This window comes from Balaenoptera physalus, assembly GCF_965194825.1.
Source record: "Balaenoptera physalus genome assembly, chromosome: 2".
NCBI lineage: Eukaryota > Metazoa > Chordata > Mammalia > Artiodactyla > Balaenopteridae > Balaenoptera > Balaenoptera physalus.
Genome location: NC_138883.1, coordinates 85,196,074 through 85,205,645, shown reverse-complemented (window position 1 = coordinate 85,205,645; position 9,572 = coordinate 85,196,074).

Sequence of the window (9,572 nt, the reverse complement as noted above, 5' to 3'; positions counted from 1 at the left end):
TGAAGCCCACGCGCCTAGAGTCTGTGCTCTGCAACAAGAGAAGCCACTGCAATGAGAAGCACGCACACTGCAATGAAGAGTAGCCCCCGCTCGCCCCAACTAGAGAAAGCCCACGCACAGCAACAAAGACCCAACACAGCCAAAAATAAAATAAATAAATTAAATAAATAAATTTATTTTTAAAAAATGATATATCATTTTACACCCATCAGATTGTTAAAAAAATTTTTTTAAGTACTATTGGGAATGTGGAGCAATGGGAACTCTCAGTCACTGCTGGGGAAAATGTTAGTTTTACAGCCACTTTGAGAGAGAGCTTGGCAATATCTAGCAGAGTTGGAGATTCCTAAGACCCAGCTTGAAATTTTCCTGTGCATGTAAGAGACAGACCTAAGCAAGAATGTTCATTGCAGAGAAAACCATAATTCAAAAAGATACGGGGGTCTTCCCTGGTGGTGCAGTGGTTGAGAACCTGCCTGCCAATGCAGGGGACACGGGTTCGAGCCTTGGTCTGGGAAGATCCCACATGCCGCGGAGCAACTGGGCCCGTGAGCCACAACTACTGAGCCTGCGCGTCTGGAGCCTGTGCTCCGCAACAAGAGAGGCCGCGACAGTGAGAGGCCCACGCACCGCGATGAAGAGTGGCCCCCGCTTGCCACAAGTAGAGGAAGTTCTCGCGCAGCAACGAAGACCCAACACAGCCAAAAATAAATACAAGAAAAAAAAAATTTTTTTTAATTCCTTTTAAAAAAAAAAAGAAAGATACAGGACTTCCCTGGTAGTCCAGTGGGTAAGACTCCACACTCCCAATGCAGGGCGCCCAGGTTCAATCCCTGGTCAGGGAACTAGAGCCCGCATGCCACAACCAAGGAGCCCGCATGCTGCAACTATGGGCCCCATGCCACAACTAAAGATTCCGCATGCTGCAACAAAGATCCTGCACGCTGCAACGAAGACCTGGCACAACCTAAATAAATAAATAAATAAAATAAATATTAAAAAAATGATACATGCACCCTGATGTTCATCACAGCACTATTTACAATAGCCAGGACATGGAAGCAACCTAAATGTCCATCAACAGAGGAATGGATAAAGATGTGGTACATATATACAATGGAATATTACTCAGCCATAAAAGGAACGAAATAGTACCATTTGAAGAGATATGGATAGACCTAGAAACTGTCATACAGAGTGAAGTAATTCAGAAAGAGGAAAACAAATATCATATAACATCGCTTATATGTGGAATCTAGAAAAATGGTACAGATGAACTTATTTGCAAAGCAGAAATACAGACACAGATGTAGAGAACAAACTTATGGATACCAAGGGGGGAAGAGGGGGGGTGGGATGAATTGGGACATTAGGATTGACACATATACACTGCTATGTATAAAACAGATAACTAATGAGGACCTACTATATAGTACAGGGAACTCTACTCAATGCTCTGTGGTGACCTAAATGGGAAGGAAGTCTAAAAAAGAGGGGAAATATGTATATGTATAACTGACTCACTTTGCTGTACAGCAGAAACTAACACAACGTTGTAAAGCAACCATACCCCAATAAAAATGAATTTTAAAAAATTAAAAATTAAAAATAATATTTTGAAAAGAATGTTCATTGCAACGTTCAAATTATTGATACAAAAATGTAGAAACTAATTGTCCATCAATAGAGAACGGAAGAATTGTGTTGTGTTCATACAGTGGAAAAATGTACAGCAGTTTATATGAATGAACTAGACCTACACATCAAAATGGATGTCTTAAAAAAATAAATCGTATGTACTTATATTTTGTTAATGGATATGTAAATGTAATGAAAGTATAAAACATGCAGGGGGGAGGATAAATACAGTACCAGTTTCAAATAACGGATATCTGGGGATAGGAAGGAGAAAGGGGAATGGGATCAGGAAGTAGTACATGGGGGTGGGGATAGGGCTTCAACGCTATCTGTAATGTTTTATTTCTTTAAAAAAAAAGTCAAATATGGAAAAAGTTTGAGATTTATTTTCTTTTAGAGCTGGGTGATGGACACACACCCAGCTTTGTATTTGTCTCAATACTTTTCTGAGTGTTAGAAATATTTTCTAATTTAAAAAATATTGAGGGATTATTTTCGCCCTCATTTTCTTCATAGATAGTATGGGGATAATGCTCACAGCATAGATTTGTGGTCAAGGGCATGTGAAAGTTACTTAACTTTTCTGTGCCTCATTGGGAAAAATGGGGATAAGAGTCTCCAGCCCAAACCATTGTTAAGAATATTAAATACGTTAATAATGTAAAGCTCTTTAAAAAACAAACTGTTGTGTTTATTAAATAAGTTAGGACATATTATAGTTTGAGGATTAAAAATAATAAAGTTCACAAAGGTATAAGAAGAATGCCTAGTCTGGAGTAAATGCTTGAACAGAGTGTTAGAAACAATGATTATAGTTTGAAATAGTTTCCAGCTATCAAAAGAGGACCCATGATCTGATTAAAAGAAATAATAGAATTAGAAGAAGGCAGCACAGTTCCAATAATATTCCATGTATTTCTAGAAGACACTACTAATGCATTGCAAACCTCAGTTTCCATAAGGTTTAACACTTTTCTCATCCCAAGTTTGCAACTGAGAGTAATGAGAGATAGTGCTGGTAGAAATACATGCTGTAATTTACCATAAAACTCTGAGCAAGTAACAAATGATTCTGGCTCTCCTTTTTTTCTCATTTGTAAATTTCAGTCGTTGGACCAAGGTACCTCTAGGTCACAAACAAGAAAGTATTTCCTAACAAATGAAGATTTAAATGTTTTGAGGATGACATTTATTATTTTCATCCATTTTACATGTTATATGTTTTACATAATATAACATTTCATTTTAATAAAAGACTGCTACCAATCTTTAAAAATATATTGAAAAATTGTTTGTTGAACTGGGTTATGGTTTGGGGCTTGTCGAAAGAAAAAAAACACACAACCTAAGAGTTGCAAGTTATGTTGTATTCGGGGATTTTACTGTGGACTATAGCCTGGGAGACGGCCTCTCCTCTCACATAGCTCTGAGGAACTTACCAAAGACGTAAGGGAGCAGTCACGATATATAGCAGTCTTTGCTGAAAAACTACAAGTAGCCGAACATCAAAAATCACTGCTAATCACAAAAAAACAGACCTCTAAAGTTAATGATTTTAGCACTTTTCTAGGTACAGGAAGATGCAAGAATCTGGGCTCACTGAAATTATTCCTTTGATATGCACCTTAACTATCTAGGGCCAGCATCCTATTTTTCTCCCTCCTGAATTCCCCTCCAGGTGCACCCTGGGGGTTAGGAGCAGAGGCTCCAGTGGCTAATGGCTTGATAGTGGGCAACCTTTGTAGTTTACTGAAGTGGCAGCCAGTATTTCTTGTCCACAGGCTCTAGCAATCTCCTGGGAGTCTCCAGTTACATTTTGCCCAGTAAGCATTGGCAGACCTTGTTTCCGTGTGGCATCCCCACACCTCCAGCCACCCGGTGAGGACACCCTGGGCCTCCACTCTGCTGGGATGGCTCCGCCCACCTAGCTCTCTCCTCCTCTGCCCTGCCCTAGCGTCCCCACTCTCCTTAGCTCGTTCTCGACCGACTTCGTAACGCTTTCCTTGTCTCCCAAGGCACAACCTTCTTGGGCGAAAAAGAACTGTGCTCGCAGTTCTCTTATATTCTTTGCGGCCAAGTCAATCCTTGTTGAGTTAAATTTTACCGCCGGAGAGGACAAACTTAAGACAGCTTTAACAAAAAATGTTATTGCCAGACGCAGGCCTTCAGAGACGGTGCAATGTTCTCTGCGTGATGGGAGCACCCAACCGTTGACCTCGGGGCGAGGGAGCGCTCACTCCGGCCACCGCAGCCGCGCTCGGCTCCCGGGCCTGCAGCTGGGGCCCCTCCAGGCCGCGGACAAAGGGGCTTGTGTCCCGCCGCCCTGCGGGAGCCTTTCCCTGCCGGCCGCCGAGAGGCCTCTGCCCGGCCTTGGGCAGAGCGAACTGCGTGCGACCCCGCGCGCGGCCCGGCTCCCTGGTGGGCCAGCCGAGCCCGCCGGTTAGGCCGCTCTAGCCCCGGCCCCGCGTGCTGGAGCCTCTAAGGGCACAGCCGCCCGGCCCCGGCCCCGGCCCCTACTCTTCCCGACGCTCCCCTTGTCGGAGCCGGTGGGCAGAAAGGCGCCTGCGGCAATAGCGTGAACTTTGCTCAAAGTTCAGGCACAGCCCTCCGACTGGGGGCCTTTTGGGTTCTCAAGGATAGAAATGTAAAATTCCTACTTCCCTTTTAACGATCCAGGGGCCTCCTCCACCTCTGTGTCTTAGGCAGAGCCCAAACAGCTTCTCTCCTTTGCTTTATCCCAGGGAAAAACTGAAGGATTGTGGGGGAAAAGAGAGAAGTCGTGCCTAACAGTAACTGAACTTCAGCCAATTGCCAGGTACTTTTCTAGGCACTTAGATACTGTTTTAGTTAATCCTCAAAAGGGCTTGTGAAATAAATATTGTTTTCACGTTCTGTCTTTACATTCTTAGAAAACTGAGGTTAGGACTTCACTGGTGGTCCAGTGATTAAGGCTCCACGCTTCCCGGGACTTCCCTGGTGGCGCGGTGGTTAAGAATCCGCCTGCCAATGCAGGGGTCACAGGTTTGAGCCCTGGCCCGGGAAGATCCCACATGCTGCGGAGCAACTAAGCCCGAGCGCCACAACTACTGAAGCCTGCGCGCCTAGAGGCCGTGCTCCGCAACAAGAGAAGCCACAGCAATGAGAAGCCCGCGCACGGCAGCAAAGAGTAACCCTGCTCGCCGCAACTAGAGAAAGCCCGCGCTCCGCAACAAAGACCCAACGCAGCTAAAAATAAATAAATAAAATTAAAAAAATAAAAAATGTCTCCATGCTTCCAATGCAGGGGGCGCAGGTTTGGTCTCTGGCAGGGGAACTAAGATCCCACAAGCAGCTTGGCATGGCCCAAAAAAAAAAAGAAAAAGAAAAAGCCTGAGGTTAGAATTTTCCCCTCTGTGTCTGCCCTAGGCACTGGTTAATAACTTTATCATCCACCAAATCCTCCAGTTACATATACATTTCCCTTTCCCCTTATTCCCACATCATTTAATGAATATTTATTGAGTGCCTACTGTGCACAAATGTGTGTGTGGTGTTGGGGGGGAGGTTCTGTAATGAATAAAGCAGACAAGGTCCCTGTGGTCACAAAACTGAGGGTGGGGTGGGGGGAATCACAACTAATTATTATAATATACAAGGGGAATGAGAGCCCTGAAGACGAATTCCCCAGGTGCTGGAGGAGGAGGCTTTATAATCTGGTCGGGGTTGGGAGAGGTCAGGGAGCTTTCAGAGCTGTTGTATTAGTCTGGGGGACAGGGGACGTCTGAGGATGCTGATGGCAGGAAGGACCCATTATAAAGAAACTAGGAGGGGAATTCCCTGGTGGTCCAGTGGTTAAGACTCCACGTTTCCACTGCATGGGGCACGGGTTTGATCCCTGGTTGGGAAACTAAGATCCCACGTGCCTCCCAGCCTGGCCAAAAATAAATAAATAAATAAATAAATAAAAGAAACTAGGAGATTGAAATCAACAGGACTTAAAGACTTGGTAGTTGTGGACGGTGACTGAAAAGTTGACCCAGACTCTGCCACCTCTCCCCTCCCACAGTGGGGCACTGGCGAGAAGGAAAAACTAGGTAGATCCCTGGGTTCTGATCCTGATTGAGTTCTTCCTTGCTTGGTGACATCATGGACAAATCACTGTTCTGTAAAGCCTTGGGAGACCTGCATTCCTTCCTTAGACTGCAGGCATGCCATGCCCTACGATGGTGTTCCTTAAACCCTGGGGGGGACATTGCAAAAAATGTAAGAGGAACATGTAGGAAAACTACATTCCTCACTTACAGTAATTCAAATACTGTAGTGGTGGTACTGGAAAATGGGATAAAAAGTCTAGAAATAAACCCAAATACATTTGTGAATGTAGTATATGACCAAGGAAGTAATACATAGAAATACAGAGAAGATTATTCAAGAAATGTTCAGAAAACATAGATTGTTCAATATGTGATTTTGGGACAATGAATAGCCATCTGGAAGAAAATTAATTTGGATCTATATCTCACTTCCTATTCCAAAATATATTTTAGATGACTCGAAACAATGAAAAATAAACTTTAGAAGCACTAGAAGAGGGACTTCCGTGGTGGTGCAGTGCTTAAGAATCCGCCTGCCAGTGCAGGGGACATGGGTTCGAGCCCTGGTCTGGGAAGATACCACATGCCGTGGAGCAACTAAGCCTGTGCGCCACAACTACTGAGCCTGCGCTCTAGAGCCTGTGAGCCACAACTACTGAAGCCTGTGTGCTACAACTACTGAATCCCGTGCGCCTAGAGCCTGTGCTCTGCAACAAGAGAAGCCACCGCAATGAGAAGCCCACGCACCGCTATGAAGACCCAATGCAGCCAAAGATAAATAAATAAAATAAATAAATTTTTTAAAAAAAGAAGCACTAGAAGAAAACATACGCTTTTAAAAATAATCTTGGAGTAGGAAAGTCCTTTCTAAGTAGTATAACACAAAAGCCAGAAGCCACACACATACACATGCATACACAGACACATTCAAACGACAACAATAAAAAACACCATATACACTACGTATCACAGACAAAAGAATAATTTTCTTTTTTAAAATTTATTTATTTTATTTATTTATTTTTGGCTGTGTTGGGTCTTCGCTGCTGCGCACGGGCTTTCTCTAGTTGAGGCGAGCGGGGCTACTCTTCGTTGCAGTGCACGGGCTTCTCATTGCGGTGGCTTCTCATTGCGGAGCACGGGCTCTAGGCGCGTGGGCTTCAGTAGTTGCGGCACGCAGGCTCAGTAGTTGTGGCTCACGGGCTCTAGAGCACAGGCTCAGTAGTTGTGGTGCACAGGCTTAGTTGCTTCAGGGCATGTGGGATCTTCCCGGACCAGGGATCGAACCCGTGTCCCCTGCATTGGCAGGAGGATTCTCAACCACTGCACCACCAGGAAGCCCCAAAAGAGTAATTTTCTTAATATAAAATGAGCAGGGACTTCCCTGGTGGCACAGTGGTTGAGAATCCTCCTGCCAATGCAGGGGACATGGGTTCGATCCCTGGTCCGGGAAGATCCCACATGCCGCGGAGCAACTAAGCCTGTGTGCCACAACTACTGAGCCTGCATGCCGCAACTACTGAAGCCCACGTGCCTAGAGCCCGTGCTCTGCAACAAGAGAATCCACTGCAATGAGAAGCCCGCGCACCGCAACGAAGAGTAGCGCCCGCTCACCACAACTAGAGAAAGCCCGCGTGCAGCAATGAAGACCCAACACAGCCAAAAATAAATAAATAAAATATAAATAAATTTACAATTAAAAAAAAGAGCAATTATGGGGAATTCCCTGGCAGTCCAGTGGTTAGGACTCCATGCTCTCATTGCGGAGGGCCCGGGTTCAATCCCCGGTCAGGGAACTAAGAACCCACAAGCTGTACGGTGCAGCCAAAAAAGAAAAAAGAGCACTTATGAATTAGTAACAAGAGACCAACAACTTGGTAAAAAAGTACATGACGGGGGGAGGGATAAATTGGGAGATTGGGATTGACATATACACACTACTATATATAAAATAGATAACTAATAAGAAGCTACTGTATAGCACAGGGAACTCAATTCAATACTTTGTAATGACCTATATGGGAATAGAATCTAAAAAAGAGTGGATATATGTATATGCATAACTGACTCACTTTGCTGTACAGCAGAAACTAACACAACATTGTAAATCAACTATACTCCAGTAAAAAAATTTTAATTAAAAAAAATTATATGACAAACAGTTCACAGTAAAGAAAATCAAAATGGCTCTTAAAGATATGGAAAGATACCTCACTCATAATAAGAGACATACAAACCAAAGTTACAATGAAATACCTTTCTCACTTACCAGATATGCAAAACTCGCCTATGGAAGGCAATTTGGCAATACTGACCAAAATTTTAAACGCACATTCCTTTGACTCAGCAATTTCTCTTTTAGGAATTTTCCTATAGCTATATTCATAAGTATGAAGCGATATGGCCCCAGAATTCATTGTAGCACTCTTTGTAATAACAAAGTATGGGAAACAGATACATATGTACAGCTAGGGAAAAACCTTCAAATGTAGAGGCTTGTAGGGTATATTAGATTTGAATTACATCTATAAAATTGAAGCAATAATTGTACCTACTGCACAGGGTTGTTGTGACGTTTAAATGAATTAAAATACCAAAAGAACTTAGAAAAATATCCGGAATACATACCATTAGCTGTTTACTTACACACATACTGTTAATAAAAAGAACAAGAGGCATAACGGCATGTACAATTACCTACTATTTGTGTAAAAGAAAAATAAGTATATGGGTAAAATATCCCTTGAAAATTTCACAATTAATCAGTAACTCTGCTTACCTCTGGAGAGAGGAACTGAGGGGCCAGCAGCAAGGCAACTTATTTTCACTGTCTACCTTTGTATACCTGTTAAAATTTTTAACCATGTATATTTGACATCTATTTGAAAAGATAAATTAATTTTTTTAAAGTAGAAAAGTATCAATCAGAAACACATAAAGAAAAAGAAATCAAATTTTATAAGACAGAAATTAAATTATGTTCCAATCTTTTCCATTAGTGTTATTATGCTGAAATTATATATTGCAGTCATTGAATGATTTTTCAAACACTGCTGCACACTTTCAAATTATTGATGCAGCATAGTGCTTGCACCTCAAAGTGTGGTCCTCAGGCCAGCAACATCAGTATCACCTTGGAACTTGTTAGAAACGCAGAATCTCAGGTCCCACCCCACACCTACCGAATCAGAATCTTGATTTTCAACAAGATTCTCAGGTAATTTGACTGTGGCATCTTGTTTGAGGAACAAGGAGCACTGAGCCAGAGGACATAATAAAAAACAAAGAAATACAAAACAAAACAAAAACACTGTTCTACTCGTCTCTTCTCTTTGACCCCCACCTCTCAAAATTGTTGTGGCTCTGAAACCGAGCAGGACCCTGTGGGGTCACTCCTGTGTACAAAAGCCTTTTTGTGTCCCCCATTTCTGGTTTGCAGGAAAAAGGCTTCAGCCTCCTAGGCCTTCCCTGAACTCCAAAGGGCAGATTCAAGCAGTTACTAATTAGGGGAATGAGGGAATGCAGAAACAAAGAAAGGCAGTCAAGAAACAATGGGGCAGGTACCTGGCTCCTTCTCAAGGGATATACATAACTGATACAAATCTCCAAGCCCTTCTACAGGAACTAAGGCCTCCACCCATGTGGAGGATGGTAACTTCAGGCAGAGCACGTGGACCCAGACTGGTTAGAATCAGAACACCACCCTGTTACCTCACCACCAACCAATCAAAGGAAGGTCACACACCCTGCAGCCCTCCCCCAAAAATTCTGTCTATAAAAACTCTTCCCTTTGGAATTCCCTGGCAATCCAGTGGTTAGGACTCCATGCTTCCACTGCAGGGGGCACGGGTTTGATCCTTG